Source organism: Amia ocellicauda, unplaced genomic scaffold, assembly GCF_036373705.1.
Source record: "Amia ocellicauda isolate fAmiCal2 unplaced genomic scaffold, fAmiCal2.hap1 HAP1_SCAFFOLD_135, whole genome shotgun sequence".
NCBI classification, from domain to species: Eukaryota; Metazoa; Chordata; class Actinopteri; order Amiiformes; family Amiidae; genus Amia; species Amia ocellicauda.
This window is the reverse complement of record NW_027102698.1, coordinates 15,092-34,065: the sequence shown is the minus strand read 5'-3', so window position 1 is coordinate 34,065 and position 18,974 is coordinate 15,092. Positions and strand designations below refer to the sequence as shown.

General features: G+C 44.1%; 2 non-coding genes across 2 annotated transcripts; both read right to left on the bottom strand.

Moving 5' to 3' along the window:
* Positions 1-13,436: 13,436 nt before the first annotated feature.
* trnav-aac (transfer RNA valine (anticodon AAC)) lies at positions 13,437-13,509 on the bottom strand. The gene has a single exon. It is a non-coding gene; the product is annotated as a tRNA-Val (tRNA).
* An 871-nt stretch (positions 13,510-14,380) lies between these two features.
* trnav-cac (transfer RNA valine (anticodon CAC)) lies at positions 14,381-14,453 on the bottom strand. The gene has a single exon. It is a non-coding gene; the product is annotated as a tRNA-Val (tRNA).
* Between the last annotated feature and the right edge of the window lie 4,521 nt (positions 14,454-18,974).

Below are 18,974 nucleotides of genomic sequence, written 5' to 3'. Positions count from 1 at the left end.
TGCAATGCTCAAGGGCACATCAGGACACTTTGGAAACTCTTTCAAAGGCAGGACGCCCTGCGCTCTGACAGTGCCTGCACTTAGCCCAACAAGGTGATGCTGAATGGCTTGTTCAAACGGCTGGTGGTCTTCCTTCACCAGCAGACTATCAGAGCTATACTGCGCCTTCAACTACATAAGAGTAACAGCAATGTCGCCGATCCTGCTACGGTCGTATTGTAACAGCAACAACATGTATCGATTTTAAAAGTGTCAGTTCCAGCGCCTCGCAAAGCTACCCTTCTTCGATCATTAGTTCTCAAGGTCAGGATTTCTTGCCACTCCGAGGAAGAGAAAACGACGGCCGGCCTTGGGGCAGAGAGATGAGGACGGGTAACACGGCACTGGCATACGTGCACCGCGGGTTGTTTCCACCCAGTTTCGAACCGGGGACCTGTCGCGTGTGAGGCGAACGTGATAGCCACTACACTACGGAAACCGACCCGTCCTGGCGTTTCGAATGGCTCCCATCGATGCAGGCTGGTAAAACGCGCACAGGCGTTTCCCTTGGGCCAGCCTGTGAGATAAAGGTTTCTATTTTCACTGACCTATTTTGCATTGCTCAAGGGCAAGAGGATCCAGAAAAACAGGTTACTGAAATGATGTTTGACGCCGTGGACTGGCCGTTCTTGAAAGAGGTCATAAACTGTATAAATGATGGTTTTGACATCTTGACCAAATGTTCGCAACTGGATTTGGTTAGAAGGAGAATATGCTGGATTATGGATTATATATCCCCCTTGAATGACGACGACGATGATAAAACAGACGACGTGTGGGGTTTTGGAGGGGGGTCTGACGGCTCAGGGGCTACTCTCTTCTAAGAGGGCGGTGTGTCATGACGTAGTGAAGAGATAGGATAAAAGGCGCAACAATTCATTCATGGTTTAAAATTAAAGAGAATGTCTTACCCGAAAGCTGCGGACGTCGACAGGCTCTACAGGCCTCTTCAAACCCGGGATCACCCCTGGTTCTATTCCCCAGATTTTGTATACACTCTGGAACCCTTTGACTGCGGTTACTCTCCAAGACCTCAGACCCCGGTCCCTCAGGACGAAACAACATGCGGTGCGATGGATGTCCAAATGAGTCTCGGGGATCCCCAGCCTCTGGAGCTCATGGAGGGCCTCGATTTTGCCGAACTGTCTACCGTCTGTGCGTCTCAGGAGGGGGTCAGTCCAATGGATGTAGAAACACCCCACAAACCACCAGGCGAACCAATGAGCATCGGACAGTCCCGGGGGCGTGATGAAGACGAAGGATTTATGCCCGGGGTATGTGACCAAGTAAGCAGAGTGGTTAAAAGCACCCTGGTGTATATTCTGAGTGCTCTCATCGACCGAGCTCTGAAAGAAGTCTGTCGGGGGTGTGAAGTGAATCACCCCAGTCAGTTGAGACACAGTTGTTTGTTTGAACCAGACCGTTACTATTTCCTGTTCTATTTCAACGTGTTTTACAGAAGACTGAACAAACCGTGGCTGAAACCGGCACTAATCAAGGCGCTGTCTTACTCCCACATACATGTCACTGCGGGACAAGTCCAGAAAATCATAGATGAGATTTTGCTGGAGCTGAAAAAGGAGCCGTTTATAATAGAGAAACTTGGGCAGCTGCTCAATGACCTGGATGAGCCGAGTAGAAAAACCGCTGGCAAGCTAAAAGCTTATTTCTTCCGTAAAGAAGTTAAAGCTGGGGACAGCGACGAAGAATTCGACATCTACGCCACTGATTCAGACTCTGACCTGAACTAAGGGACTTTGAACATGGGGAATGTTCTGGACTGCTTCTGCAACTGGTTCTGTCATCAACACTCTGCAGCTAACCTGAGAGCGCTATTACACCATGTGCTTGACAGAAAAGTAGCCAACGCGAGCCTTTTCTCTACAGATTTAACCATCGATGAGGATCAACTTTCAAACCTGGAAAAGTTAATGGCTGCTGTAACAAAGATCGGGGGGTACGAACACTGGGATGAAGCGCTCAAGGGGGCCAAGAATGATATTAGGCCATTTCATCAACATCTGTATGACCTTTTACTGAGCATGTTTAATACACCTCTGTTTAATTTTAAAATAGGTCATATTGTTGTTTATTTACATATGTAACTGAGGTGTGTGCCTACAAGATAAAGAAACAGGTATATTTGTTGATATAGATCAAGTAACCAATCATCTGATTTCTTTTTGTCTGGACCGTAGAAAAAATTGTTGTGTATGTTATACTTTTCTCAAATGTCTAAAAAGGGGTATCTGCTCTCCTGAAGTTGAATAAAAAACCTTGTAAAAAACTTTGCGCATAGTGTGGGTCTGTGTGGTTATTTGACAGAATGACTCGGCAAGCTCCCCAAATGCAGGAACTATACTACAACCCAGCCAAGATTGGGGGTTTGGCGGGTAAGAAGGGTTTTCAAAGAGGACTCGCTGAGGCCGGAGTGAAGGTTAATGATGTGGTTGTTTCAGAATGGTTACGGGAACAAGACGCCTATACCTTACATAAACCTCTCAGGATTAACTTTAAAAGAAACCGCGTATATGCAACTGACATAGACTCACAATGGCAAATGGATCTAGTCGATATGTCAAATTTATCAAAACATAACAATGGTCACAAATTGATGTTGATGTGTATCGATGTTTAATCAAAATATGCCTGGGCTCGAATTCTACATAATAAAACAGGTTGAGCGGTGACGAGGGTCTTTGAGGATATATTGTCCCAGGGTCGATGTCCTAAAAAACTGCAGACTGATTAAGGATAAGAGTTTCTCAACAGAGAATTTCAGAATCTACTGAAGAGACACAAAATACATCATTTCACCACCGGAAATGAGCTTAAAGCATCGGTAGTGGAGAGGTTTAACCGCACCATAAAGACCAAAATGTGGAGATATTTTACAGCGGTCAACACGTTCAAGTATTTTGATAAAGTTCAGGATTTTATTGATGCTTACAACCAAGGGTATCACACCAGTATTAAAATTAAGTCTATAGATGTTGATCAAAGTAATTCTTTTCAGGTCTATACAAAATTATACGGACCATTTATTAAGAAGGGAAAAACTACTTATAAGTTCAACATCGGTGATGTGGTTCGCGTTTCAAAGCTAAGGAGTACTTTTGCCAAAGGTTATGAACAAACATTTTCTGACGAATATTTTACAGTTACCGAACAGTTGGCTAGAGCCCCCCCCGTGTACCGGTTAAAAGACTATGACGGGGAGGATATAGAAGGAACGTTTTACGAAGCCGAGTTACAAAAAATGATTGTGGGTAAAGACAGTGTATACAGAGTTGAAAAGATATTAGCTGAAAAAACCCAGAACCGGAAAAAATATGTGTTGGTGAAATGGCTTGGATGGCCTGAAAAGTTCAATAGTTGGGTCCCGGAACAACAGGTTTGCGATATTCAATCCTTATAACAACATGCCCGCGGGTGTGTTGGGGGCATTACTCTCGATACTCAAGATGGAATCATGAGGCTTCTACGTGACTCTACCCAGTAACGCCTCTCTCGATATATACCCTAAAAATGAAACATCCAGTTACACGGTACAATTTGGAAAATCTATAGATCTAAGAGGGTCGTGGGAAGTGGGGTTGGCGGAAATACAGTATCCTTACACTTGGGCTGTTTTACAAGATAAGGATGCCACCTTCGCCATTTTTGATGATGTTAAAAAGAGTCAATGGACATTCACGATACAAGGAGGTTATTATGACAATGTGGATAAAATATTAGATGAGATGCATAAACAGTTCTCAGAAGGCACCCCCAACATCAAGCTATATTACAACCCTATTAAAAACAGAGTGTACAAGGTGTCAAAACCAGGTATTAGCATTCAAACCAGCGGCCAACTGGGGCGTATATTAGGGTTCTATTCTGACACAGAGAGCAGGTTCTCAGAAGTGGTGGGGCGGCTTTTACACTCTTTATGTGTATACGGATATCATAACCCACCAGAGGGTCGGGGATAGTTATGTCCCCCTTTTGAGAAATGTACTTATTAAAGGTAAAAGCAATGACATGGTCACAATTACTTATGACAAGCCACACTACGTACCAGTCTCAAAGACCCACTTTGACAACATCACGATCGAAGTCAAATCGGATCAGAATATCAACGTACCCTTCCGCTTCGGTAAAGTTAAGTTGTCAAACTACATTTTCGACCCCTGAAACAGTGTGTACATTATTAAAATGGCTACCTCGAGGGGTTATGTAGATCCTAGCGCCAATGTGGATTATTACAAGATGCAAGATGGAACGGCTTGCCCGGTTTTGTAGGAGCCCCCACAATGTATGGCGCCGGTCTAGGAGGACTCTTTCGTGGTCTCTTTAGAATGGCCGTACCCCTGCTTAAGAGAGGCTTTGCTATAGCCAGACCCCACTTGAAATCAGCGGCTAAAAATATTGTTAGTGACGTGTTCACCAATGTTATGAACCGGGCAGCTAGCCATGAGCATCAGGAGGGTTCGGGTCTCATGGTAATGGCGAGGAGGGGGGGTAAAAGAAGAAACAGCATGTGTCCACCAGGGCGACGATGATCCGTGGCTAACAGAAAACGAAGAATCTCTCATTCTCCAACATATCGTGGAAACACTCGGAGAAGGAAGCAGCACAAGAAAAAACCTGCAAAAAGAAAGTCTCAAAGAAAGAAAAATAGAGCCTCAGGATATATCTTTTAAACATGTCTTTTGTCCACAGTCTATTGGAAGAATGCGTCAAATCAGAACTGGATCTGTTTACAGTTCCATACACTCAAACGAGTATAGATAAGAGCATATATGTAGAGATTCCCCCTCTTTCTGCAATTTCAGACATGGCCCCTCTGGAGTTTTTTATAGCTGGCAATGGCGAGGATTATAATGATTTGAATAACACATTTATTTTAATGAACTGTAAAGTGACTAATGAGGATGGCGATGCAATCGAGAAGACGGCCAACGCTGGGGTCATCAATTACCCGGTGGCCACCATGTTTTCACAGGTGGATGTGACCCTGGGAGATCGGCTCATTAGTCAAAGCAGCAATACTTACCCCTATAGAGCCATGATGGAGTGTATCCTTAATTATAGTGAGGAGACCCTAAGCAAACAGTTCAGCCCCGGCCTTTTCTTCAAAGACAACCCGGAAGCTATGGACGACAAGGATCCAGAGGGACTCAATAAGGGTTTGCAAAAAAGAACGGCCTCTTCAACAGAAGGGAGGACCTTTGAGCTAATGGGGCATATCAATGCAGACATATTTTTCCAAGAAAAACTCATGCTCAACGGGGTAGACATTAAAATTAAAATGATCCGTAGTAAAAGTGCTTTTTATCTGATGACCCCTGATACTGAAAAATATAAACTGACCATATTATCGGCCTCGCTGTTTGTGAAAAAAGTGTCCGTCTCCCCGGCGGTTAAACTAGGACACGCGCAGGCGTTAAGTACCCGATCGAAAGAGTCTATATGAAAGTCCACAGTATCCCTGCAGGGACACGGGTGATGAACCAGGAAAATCTGTTTCTAGGACAGCTCCCAAAACAGGTTATTATTGGTCTCGTGGATAATGATGCATTTACCGGGGTTTACAACAAGAACCTTTTTAACTTTAAACATTATAACGCGGAATTTATAGCGTTGTACGTCGATGGTGTGCAGGTTCCATCCAGACCTTTTCAACCTGACTTTGAAAACGGCAATGCGGTTCGTGAATATTACAGTGTAGTACTGGCTACGGGTCGCCATCTCAAGGATCAAACTCTGCTGATCGATCGCCGGGAATACTGCAGCGGTTACACCCTGTACGGTTTCAACCTGACCCCTGACGAAGAGTGTGGACAACATTTTTCACTGATGAAGACGGGCAATATGCGTTTGGAGATGCGTTTCAAGCAGCCTCTACCACGCACTGTAAATATGGTCGTGTATGCTGTGTTTGACAACATTATTGAGGTGAATCGGAGGAGAAACGTTCGGTATGATTATTATTAAAATGAACACCAGAGAGCTCAACCACATCATGAATGCCCTGGCCGGCTCACGGAAACTGTTTCAAGGAGTCTACGCCTGCGATCAGCTACCTAAATTTAAGATCAAGAATTTACCTGCAATGTACATAATCAACACACACCCTAAAAATATGCCCGGAGAACATTGGCTGGCTATTTATCTAAGGGAGGACCACCGTGGTGAATTTTTTGATTCCTATGGAAACCCCCCGGATTTCAGACCTTTCCCTCGGAAGATCAATAACTTTCTGCTCAACAACTGTCAAGAAACCATTTACAGCGGTCGTCAAGTACAAAGTCTTCAGACCTTCACTTGTGGTCAGCACTGTGTGTTTTTCTTATATCATAGATCTAAAGGAAGGTCATACCCCGATATTATGGCCTTGTACAGTGAGGATTTAGGCCAAAATGATAAAAAAGTGGCAGAGTTTGTCAGTACACTGTGGACCCCCCTTATAACACAATGACTTACGACCCTAGCCAGTCATGTATACAGATGGGGTGTTCTTGTGAGGATTTTAAAAGATGTCATGCGTGTTAAGGTGAAAAAATAAAGAAAACAGCCTTTGAATCATTAGTTTTGTTTTTATTCAAAACAATTCTTATACAAAGCAGGGGTTATGTTATAAATAAATGTACAACATTTGAAAATAAAAAAAATAAAATAAAAAATTGTTTGTCGGGTCATTATTTACAGGGGAGACAAATAAAAACATGAGATTAATAAGCTTCCCAACGATGGATAGATCCTGAGGATGGTCGCTAAGCACGGTCAGAGTAATGAGATATCGGAGTCAGATCAGGCTACACCTCTTTACACAGATGGATTTTTTGTCGCGTTTCCTGGTTAGGAACTGTGGATTGGGGCATGTTCAGACAGGCCATCGCCTGTAGGAAAGCATTCCAGCCTACAGGTCGGCGACTCTCGGGTACCTTATTAGTGCTATTGACACTCTTCAACAAATCAAACATGTGTGAACCTTTGATCAGTTGTCCTTTAAAAACAAATTCACCCTGTTCATTCCAAGCCGTTACCCGCGGTTTCTGAACCATTTTGCGCAGGATATATTCTGCATGTCTCCTGCTTCTGGCCGGCATGTTTCTCAAAACATCCGTTACAACATCTCCCTCTGAACTCTCAACAGGTTCGGTCACCGCAACATCTTTATCAACCGTACCCCCCGCATCAGCCCCAGAACCATTTTCTTGAGAGGCCATGGTTAAAGTTAAAATGTTTTGATCTTTTTCACCCTGTCTAACCAGACGGAGGTAACGCTGTAACGTGTTGGTATACAACTGGGCTTTGGAATACTGATTTAAATCGGCCCTGGCCTGTATAGCTTTCATTTCAGAGTCCAGGTTGTTTTCGGCCGTTTGTCTAATGGGCTCTTGCCCGACAACATTTTTTCTCAGTTTCTCAAGCTGCTCCTGAGGGATCAAAAACATTTTCTGAGCATATTCCATTATTAACCCACTCTGGAAGCTAGAAGACTGGTTAGGAAAGGCACGGCTATGCTCAACAGCGGTCCTATAAAACCCCTGGTTTGATTAATCTTCTTTCTTTTTCTTTTAATAGAATACTTCTTATTAGCGATGATCTTGATAACCGCTTTTTGTTTTTTGAGTTTAGAATGTTAAGAAGGGGTTAGGGGTATATTACCGTGTAAGATGTTAAAAGCTATTTCACACATGGTCTCGATCAAATCCGAGGGGGCCCCTGCCAGCACAGCTTTCCTATGGCGCAGGCTCCCCTCAAATAACATTTGCAAAAGTGGCAGATTTCTTTTAATCCGAACAGACATTCTTATTTATTTCCTTTTCTGTAGCACATACACTGCCGGCCAATCGGGCGGGCACAAACCTGTTCTGAGGCGAAAGTCTTCTGGGGTTTGTGCTTTTAAGTCCGCAATCAAGTACCCGTAGGGTTTTTTGGTGGCATCCTCAAATGCCTCCAAAAAGAACTTGGTCTGGTTAGGGTACATTTGACGAGCCAAGACGGTGACCTGTAGTTTATCTCTGGGGTTTTTAAAAAGAATTATATAATTGGCATTTAAATTAATAGTGCGGCTTTTTTTACCTTGAAAAAATAGATTTTGAACTAAATAAAGAATACTTAAATTCCTATGATGAGTGTACTTTGTGAAAGCTTTTTCCACTTCACTGTTGTCACCGGCCTGCTCCATCAGGTCATCAAGGATCACTAGGTTAGTTTGACCGGGCGGGAACAAGTCATCGTCTTACAACGAGGCGGGGAGACCTTGCACAAATTTCAGATTATTTTTTTTCGAAGCCAAATCATCGTAGAGAGGTTGCCAGCAAGAGTAACACCACACTATGTTGTCAAGAGCTTGGGACACGGTTGCGTCCACATCTTCTATGATGTTCCTTATAAGATAGCTCTTCCCCGAATTGGAGGGACCAGCTATAATACAGGAGAAAGGGTGTTGAAGTCTGTTATCAAAACCACCGCTAATATCCATAAGGCAGAGTGGTATAATCAGTCTTCAACACTCCTTTATTGTACACCACCCTGAACCGTTTGTTTAGTGATCTATTTTCCAACGTGTACTCCTTTTTATTGCGATAGATCTGATTTCCGGCTGTAATAATCTCACGAGGAGGCGCGTCTTTCTCGGTTACAAAACTTTCTACCAGGGTCGTCAGAGACTTGATGTTAATGAGCTTGTTGTTACAATGGTTCAGAGTGAAACCCTTAACTTTCATACAGGTCTTACCCGCAGCCGTTCTGTATGCGTCTTAGGACCCCCTGAAACAAACTCCACTATGTGGTCCTGAGGATCTAGTTCGCTCGTTAACTCCCCAAGGTAGTCCCCGAGGGGAGGGACCCAATCCCCTGGCCTGGTGACAAAGATTACAGAGTCAGAATCATGATAGAGTGTGCGTTCCTGCAACTGATCCATTAAGTTGTACAGTTCAAGCCGGGCGTAAGCCGTGGTAAAAACCGCTATGAAAACATTAACGTTCCCCTGTTTGGTGGGGAAATCTTTAGGGGCCCTCCACTGGACCTGTGCCACGTGGTCATTTAAGAATTGAAAGTGTGATACTGCATGTTGTTTGGAAAACATAAATTCTATAAACTGTTCAGGGGTTTTAATCAAGGTTGTGTTTAGACGGTAATTTCTTTCCCCAAACTTACCCCACAGACTGTTTAAAATCAGTTTGGACATTTGTCTCTTGGCGGGGTTTACAGTTATGTTCCTGCAACTTGGTGATGTCTGAAAAGGCAACCCTCTGTTGAGAGTTTAAGCCAGCCCTCTGATGAAGCGTTAAAGCCTCTTGCAGAGCTTGGGGTTCAGGCATGTCGGGGGTGAGTAGTTTTATTAAACTGTAAGCAAAACAGAGCTTATTGTCCCCACTGGAACTCACCACTAATTGCCTGAGCTTGGTCCTAATTATGTCGTTCTTCAAGCATTTCGACAGTCTTCTAAGCGCCCCACCCTCAGGGTTACGAACCACATTCATTACCAGAGACAGACTTTCATCAGCTAAGATGGCTGCGTTACTTTGCAATAACGCTTCGATTTTAGCCAGACATCTAAATTATCTCCACTCAGCATTACAGATAGGTTGCTAAACAAATCATCCCCTCTGAGTTCTAACTGTACAACATCTCGAGGTCTGACCCTTTCAGCAACCTGTTCAAGCATTTTCTGCAAGGCCTCGTGTATGTTGACAAATATTTCTGCATAATTGTCACAATTTAAAAGTTCTGCAAAATTAAAACACTGAATCATTTCAAAATTGTTATAGGCCGGTCTATCTATAATCACGGGATCACTGGTACTCTTGGACACATCATCATTTTGAACAAAGCCTTCACCCCCTACATTCTCACAGAGCATGTCCTCCACAGCCTTATCAGTCTCAGAACCCTCCACATTCCGAACACCCCCACTGCTGACATCTACAAAACCCCCTTTTTGAGGAGGCTCATTTAAAGCCTGTAAAAGTCCTTCAAAGATATCCAACCGGTTAATGTCAAGACCCTCCTTTATAGTGATGGCTGCTTCTGCCGCCATCCTGTGTTCTAATTGTTTCAAATCATTTATAATAGGGGCAGAATTTGGTCGGGGTAGCTCCTCCAAAGACTCCACCATTTCAAACAAATCGGGGTGAACTAGGGGGTGAACCTCTATAAGCGCTACCGGTGGGAGGTGGTTATTTAGATCATTGACCATCTGTAACAGGTCGGGGTTCACAGGTAAGTCTGTTAATTCACATTCTATCGGTGGTAATTGGGGGTTATTTAAATCATTTATCATTTGTAATAGTTCCAGGTTCATTGGGACATCAGAGGAGTTCACAACAGGGCCGGGGATGTTCTCTCGGGAAGGTCTTTTTGGGGCCCTAGCTTGTTCATAATCCTTTAGTTTGTGAGTTCTTTTACCAAGTCAGGACATTTTTTAATTTATTTTTTATTTTTCCAACAACCCACAATAGTAAGGCGTTTTGTGTCTATTAAAACATTAAATACGGTACAATTCGTTAGTAAGGGTATTAATAAGGGTGTTTTGGCTCTCTATCACCAGGTTTTGCCCCAGTAACACAAGTCTTTGATTTTGTAACAAAGTATGTAGCAACTCATGCCGACCTTCAGGAAGTAGCTCCGGGGGCTGGTGGCCTGGCTCAGCTTCAAAGGATGGTCGCTCCGGTAAATCTCGGTCGAAGGAGGCAGGGAGTGAGTGTATACTCATGGACAGAGACCAAGAAGGCCTTTGCGGTGACACCCTGGCCAAGCGCGGGGTTACTGTTTCGCGTTTCGGTAGCCAAGAAACGGGTCTGGGGGGACGATGTTGAAACTAGGCCGTCGTTGGGTGGTGTGTCAGCCCTGACTGACGGCGACCCCTGAGGTTGTTGGATGCCTGTATTTGTTCCGCCCGACAATGCGGCGGGCTGAATCTGGGGTGTTGAATTACCCCCAGAAGGCTGTGGCCTGAGTAGATGTTGGGGGGTCTCCAAGACCATCGTGGGGGATCCTCTCGGTGATCTCACCGGGAAAGATGTTTGATCCCACTTAGACGGGGTAATTGTCCTCAATAGCTCATTCACAGAATGACTATCCCAAGAGTCTTGGGAAGAATAAAAATATACATTACATTTACATCTTTAAACGGCGACAGAAATCAAACTTAAAACAACATGTCCAGGACATTCAAAACCTTTAGCTTTTTTAGACCTTTGAAAATAGCCTTAGACATTCACTACAACGCCTTATTATTTACAGACAATATATTTATTAGGACTTGATAATAAATTTAAAACAGAGAAGCCGCTGTAAATAAACTGTTTCTTAAATGTTTCTTTAAAAACTGTAATATTGTTAATAAAACACACACACACACAACAACATTTCATTTTTAAACGAACCTTCCAAGTGTAAACGCTTCCTGATCCCGGGACTTCCTGTTTCACAAACGTTTTCACGATCTGTTTAAATATTAAATACAATGAACACCTTCAAGCCTTTTCCTACAACCACTTTAAAACAGAAGTATAATAGCGGGAGATAAGCCAAACAACTTACTAAACCCTTTCGGACGGCTTTACTTCCTAACCAGACGGTACGGCAATCGGTCATTTCTAAACACGTTCCCCAGAAACAAGCCTAGACCTGTCCGGACTTCTAAAGATCTTTCCCAGAACCCCCCGCCCTACAGGAAACGGTCACCCATCGCTTAAATATTAGCCCTCAACGGGCAAACAAAGCCCTTTTAAAAACATTAAAGTTTGAAAGATCTTACTTACCTCCACAGAATAATCGTTTCTTATGTTTTTCGGCTGGTTTAGCTTTTTGCACCGCTGTGAAGGTAAGAGACATGTTTAACCTTTAACCACACCGCTTTATAAAAAGCTTTAACCTCTTACAGGCTGCAGATATTTACTCACAGCTATCAGATACCGGGGCTGACGGCCTTTCAGATTCTTGAAAGGTTACGGTTCTCGAAGGTAAAACGAAACAAGCCCTCGATGTGGAAGGCCTTTCGTTGTCTCAAACCACGTTTCTTAATACTGTTAGACAGGATAATTTTTTAAAATTAACAAAACTGGACTCAAACATCTTACAGAAACGTTATACAAACAAACAGGGGTTTAGTTCTTACCCGGTCGGCAGACAGCCTGTCTAGGGACAACCACTTCTCTTGGTCGATCCTTGGAGACATTAATCACAGGCCTTTCGATAGTTTCTGTGTAATTAAAGAGACCGGCATTAATATATATTAAAACGTTTTCATAACTCTAATGAGCCGCTTCAAACCACACACACCCATGCATAAGAACCCATGAGCGCAAACACAAAAATCTTACCGTCGTTGTTCCAGATGATCTCCTCAGCGTTGGGAATTAACTCCTGTTGACTGGCTGAAAAATTATTTTACAGAACTTAAAACAGATGTTATAGCCTTATTTACAATACATGCACACAACACGCTCTGAGTCAATGAAAAGAATCTGAAGACTTGCCTAAAAACTCGTTTAAATCGAATCGCTGATGTTGTTTCCGGACATTGTTGATCTTTAGTCTTAAATCGAAAGGTCAGTATGAGTCTGTCGAGCTGAAGACCAGACCTTCATACTTATACTGATGGCCACATGCCGGATCTGTTTGTAAGGCATTGTTCTGGTCTGGCCTTTGTGCCGCCCTGTTACCAATTAACATATCAAAACCAACCAATAAAATGACACTGCATCAAATTTCAAATAGAAACCAAGATGGAGACGATCTCTCTCCTCTCTACTCTAAACTTTTATTAGAACCTTTTGGTCTCTCAAAAAAACATTTTTAAACATCAAGACCTATAGTCAACAACCACTAAGAATATTTCAGGCCTTTATAAGCACTAAAAAACAACCTGAGCCTAGAAAATAACTATAAAGATCAAAAATAACTAGCGCTTTTACAGTGATTTTTTTTTTTTTTAATAGCGATGCTATGTTTGGTATTAAACAAGTCACAAACTACTCAGAACAGCGTTTATCCCCGCAAAAGATATATTTGGGTTTATTTTACAAAGCTTATAAATTATATAGGTTAAAAGTATTCTGAATGTTTTGATATCACACGCCATACCAACTGTTGTCTTCTACACCTTACGGTAGCAACAAATCTAACTACTGCTTTACTTTAACAATAATAATGACGGCGACCACGATGACAACAAGAACAACAACAACAAGAACAACAACAACAACATCATCATCATCATCATCATCAGATTTTAATTAAAAGTGGCTACACCAGCGTTTACAATTTCAACCTGTCGACGGACGGACGCTCTGAGTGCATCGATTGCGGGCACTCCAATGAAGAAAAGACACCCACCGCCTCCGGGGAACCACGAGGGCAAGAATGACGAAAAGGGCCAGCCCAAAGTAGGCTGTTTCCGCCCGGTTTCGAACCGGGGACCTTTCGCGCGTTAGGCGAACGTGATAACCGCTACACTACGGAAACTGACACCGCTGCCTCTTGCTTCAAATGGTTACCGTTAAAGCCTGCTGGTAAAACGGGCTCAGGTGTTTCAGGTCGGCTAGGCTGTGAGATGGCGTCTGAAGTGCGGCGAAAGGATGCCATTTTCACTGACCTGTTTGGCATTGCTAAAGGGCACATCAGGACACTTCGGAAACTCTTTTAAAGGCAGGACGCCCTGCGCTCTGACAGTGCCTGCACTTAACCCAACAAGGTGATGCTGAATGGCTTGTTCAAACGTCTGGTGGTCTTCCTTCACCACCAGACTATCAGAGCTATTGTGCCTTCTACACCTTACGGTAGCAACAAATCTAACTACTGCTTTACTTTAACATTAATAATGACGGCGACTACGACGACAACAAGAATAACAACAACAACATCATCATCATCAGATTTTAATTAAAAGTGGCTACACCAGCGTTTACAATTTCAACCTGTCGATGGACGAACGCTCTGAGTGCACCGATTTCGGGACACTTCGGAAACTCTTTCAAAGGCAGGACGACCTGCGCTCTGACAGTGCCTGCGTTTAGCCCTACAAGGTGATGCTGAATGGCTTGTTCAAACGGCTGGTGGTCTTCCGTCACCACCAGACTATCAGAGCTATACTGCGCCTTCAACTACATAAGAGTAACAGCAATGTCGCCGATCCTGCTACGGTCGTATTGTAACGCAACAACATGTATCGATTTTAAAAGTGTCAGTTCCAGTGCCTCGCAAAGCTACCCTTCTGCGATCGTTTGTTCTCAAGGTCAGGATTTCTTGCCACTCCGAGGAAGAGAAAACGACGGCCGGCCTTGGGGCAGAGAGATGGCGACGGGTAACACGGCACTGGCACGCATGCACCGCGGGTTGCTTCCGCCCGGTTTCGAACCAGGGACCTTTCGCGTGTGAGGCGAACGTGATAGCCACTACACTACGGAAACCGACCCGTCCTGCTGTTTCAAATGGCTCCCATCGAAGCCGGCTGGTAAAACGCGCACAGGGGTTTCCCGTGGGCCAGCCTGTGAGATAAAGGTTTCTATTTTCACTGACCTATTTTGCATTGCTCAAGGGCACATCAGGACACTTTGGAAACTCTTTCAAAGGAAGAACGCCCTGAGCTATGACAAGACTTACACTTACCCCAACAAGGTGATGTTCAATGGCTTGTTCAAACAGCTGCTGCTCGTCTTGTGCCACCATCAGACAATCACAAAGCTATTGTGCCTTCTACACCTTACGGTAGCAACAAATCTAACTACTGCTTTACTTTAACAATAATAATGACGGCGACCACGACGACAACAAGAAAAACAAGAACAACAACAACAACAAGAACAAGAACAACAACATCATCATCATCATCATCATATTTCAATTAAAAGTGGCTACACCAGCGTTTACAATTTCAACCTGTCGACGGACGGACGCTCTGAGTGCACCGATTTCGGGACACTTAGGAAACTCTATCAAAGGCAGGTCGCCCTGCGCTCTGACAGTGCCTGCACTTAGCCCAACAAGGTGATGCTGAATGGCTTGTTCAAACGGCTGGAGGTCCTCCGTCACCACCAGACTATCAGAGCTATACTGCGCCTTCGACTACATAAGAGTAACAGCAATGTCGCTGATCCTGCTACGGTCGTATTGTAACAGCTACAACATGTATCGATTTTAAAAGTGTGAGTTCCAGCGCCTCGCAAAGCTACCCTTCTGCGATCGTTTGTTCTCAAGGTCAGGATTTCTTGCCACTCCGAGGAAGAGAAAACGACGGCCGGCCTTGGGGCAGAGAGATGGCGACGGGTAACATGGCACTGGCACGCGTGCACCGCGGGTTGTTTCCACCCGGTTTCGAACCGGGGACCTTTCGCGTGTGAGGCAAACGTGATAGCCACTACACTACGGAAAACGACCCGTCCTAGCGTTTCGAATGCCTCCCATCGAAGCAGGCTGATAAAACGCGCACAGGCGTTTCCCGTGGGCCAGCCTGTGAGATAAAGGTTTCTATTTTCACTGACCTATTTTGCATTGCTAAAGGGCACATCAGGACACTTCGGAAACTCTTTCAAAGGCAGGACGCCCTGCGCTCTGACAGTGCCTGCACTTAACCCAACAAGGTGATGCTGAATGGCTTGTTCAAACGGCTGGTGGTCTTCCGTCTCCACCAGACTATGAGAGCTATACTGCGCCTTCAACTACATAAGAGTAGATAGTAGGGTTTTTTGGGCGCGGCCTATTTTGTTATGACGTATGCCCTAAGCTTATTAATATTCCTACGTCATAATTGGGGGGCGTGATTTTAGGTAGAGTTATTTCCTTAATTATTCCTACGTCATATCCGTCAGAAAGTGTGCACCCATAAAACCCTGAACAACAAGGCCACCCATAAATACCCCCACCCCTCTGAAGGCAACGCCCCGAAACTCTCCTCTCTATTTAAGAACCCGCGCTTCTTTTAGGCAATACCTCTTTAATTCTCAGCTTCTGAAACATCCCGCTTCTTCAACATGTCCAGCGACATCAACATGAAACCCCGCAAGAAACAATCCCGGGCAAGGGTTCCTGTACTCACCAATTTGAAGATTGAACGCTCCTGGGTGTTGTTCTGGGGGGCTCGACGGGGTTACCGCTTTAAAAGGGATCCCAGCTATGTTGGAGTGGAGCTTCTTGCTTTGGGAGAGAAGGAGGGTACGTTGGAACCTTTTGAGACGGTAATTGAATACTCTTATGAGGACTGGTTGAAGGTGATGGCCTGGAGAGATCTGGGGCTTGTGGATAAGACTCTAGAAGGCTTGCAAGAGGGTCCAAGAGAATGCGAAATGGAGTCTCCGACTCAGGGTTTTGAAAGGTGTGAATGGGAAAGCTTGCAGAACTACGACAGACGACGTGTGGGGTTTTGGAGGGGGGTCTGACGGCTCAGGGGCTACTCTCTTCTAAGAGGGCGGTGTGTCGTGACGTAGTGAAGAGATAGGATAAAAGGTGCAACAATTCATTCATGGTTTAAAATTAAAGAGAATGTCTTACCCGAAAGCTGCGGACGTCGACAGGCTCTACAGGCCTCTTCAAACCCGGGATCACCCCTGGTTCTATTCCCCAGATTTTGTATACACTCTGGAACCCTTTGACTGTGGTTACTCTCAAAGACCTCAGACCCCGGTCCCTCAGGACGAAACAACATGCGGTGCGATGGATGTCCAAATGAGTCTCGGGGATCCCCAGCCTCTGGAGCTCATGGAGGGCCTCGATTTTGCCGAACTGTCTACCGTCTGTGCGTCTCAGGAGGGGGTCAGTCCAATGGATGGAGAAACACCCCACAAACCACCAGGCGACCCAATGAGCATCGGACTGTCCCGGGGGCGTGATGAAGACGCAGGATTTTTGCCCGGGGTATGTGACCAAGTAAGCAGAGTGGTTAAAAGCACCCTGGTGTATATTCTGAGTGCTCTCATCGACCGAGCTCTGAAAGAAGTCTGTCGGGGGTGTGAAGTGAATCACCCCAGTCAGTTGAGACACAGTTGTTTGTTTGAACCAGACCGTTACTATTTCCTGTTCTATTTCAACGTGTTTTACAGAAGACTGAACAAACCGTGGCTGAAACCGGCACTAATCAAGGCGCTCTCTTACTCCCACATACATGTCACTGTGGGACAAGTCCAGAAAATCATAGATGAGATTTTGCTGGAGCTGAAAAAGGAGCCGTTTATAATAGAGAAACTTGGGCAGCTGCTCAATGACCTGGATGAGCCGAGTAGAAAAACCGCTGGCAAGCTAAAAGCTTATTTCTTCCGTAAAGAAGTTAAAGCTGGGGGCAGCGACGAAGAATTCGACATCTACGCCACTGATTCAGACTCTGACCTGAACTAAGGGACTTTGAACATGGGGAATGTTCTGGACTGCTTCTGCAACTGGTTCTGTCATCAACACTCAGCAGCTAACCTGAGAGCGCTATTACACCATGTGCTTGACAGAAAAGTAGCCAACGCGAGCCTTTTCTCTACAGATTTAACCATCGATGAGGATCAACTTTCAAACCTGGAAAAGTGAATGGCTGCTGTAACAAAGACCGGGGGATACGAACACTGGGATGAAGGGCTCAAGGGGGCCAAGAATGATATTAGGCCATTTCATCAACATCTGTATGACCTTTTACTGAGCATGTTTAATACACCTCTGTTTACTTTTAAAATAGGTCATATTGTTGTTTTATTTACATATGTAACTGAGGTGTGTGCCTACAAGATAAAGAAACAGGTATATTTGTTGATATAGATCAAGTAACCAATCATCTGATTTATTTTTGTCTGGACCGTAGAAAAAATTGTTGTGTATGTTATACTTTTCTCAAATGTCTAAAAAGTGGTATCTGCTCTCCTGAAGTTGAATAAAAAACCTTGTATAAAAACTTTGCGCATAGTGTGGGTCTGTGTGGTTATTTGACAGAATGACTCGGCAAGCTCCCCAAATGCAGGAACTATACTACAACCCAGCCAAGATTGGGGGTTTGGCGGGTAAGAAGGGTTTTCAAAGAGGACTCGCTGAGGCCGGAGTGAAGGTTAATGATGTGGTTGTTTCAGAATGGTTACGGGAACAAGACGCCTATACCTTACATAAACCTCTCAGGATTAACTTTAAAAGAAACCGCGTATATGCAACTGACATAGATTCACAATGGCAAATGGATCTAGTCGATATGTCAAATTTATCAAAACATAACAATGGTCACAAATTGATGTTGATGTGTATCGATGTGTTATCAAAATATGCCTGGGCTCGCATTCTACATAATAAAACAGGTCGGGCGGTGACAAGGGCCTTTGAGGATATATTGTCCCAGGGTCGATGTCCTAAAAAACTGCAGACTGATAAAGGAAAAGAGTTTCTCAACAGAGAATTTCAGAATCTACTGAAGAGACACAAAATACATCATTTCACCACCGGTAATGAGCTTAGGGCATCGGTAGTGGAGAGGTTTAACCGCACCATAAAGACCAAAATGTGGAGATATTTTACAGCGGTCAACACGTTCAAGTATTTTGATAAAGTTCAGGATTTTATCGATGCTTACAACCAAGGGTATCACACCAGTATTAAAATGAAGCCTTTAGATGTTGATCAAAGTAATTCTTTTAAGGTCTATAAAAAATTATACCGACCATTTATTAAGAAGGGAAAAACTACTTATTAGTTCAACATCGGTGATGTGGTTCGCGTTTCAAAGCTAAGGAGTACTTTTGCCAAAGGTTATGAACAAACATTTTCTGACGAATATTTTACAGTTACCGAACAGTTGGCTAGAGACCCCCCCGTGTACCGGTTAAAAGACTATGACAGGGAGGATATAGAAGGAACGTTTTACGAAGCCGAGTTACAAAAAATTATTGTGGGTAAAGACAGTGTATACAGAGTTGAAAAGATATTAGCTGAAAAAACCCAGAACCGGAAAAAATATGTGTTGATGAAATGGCTTG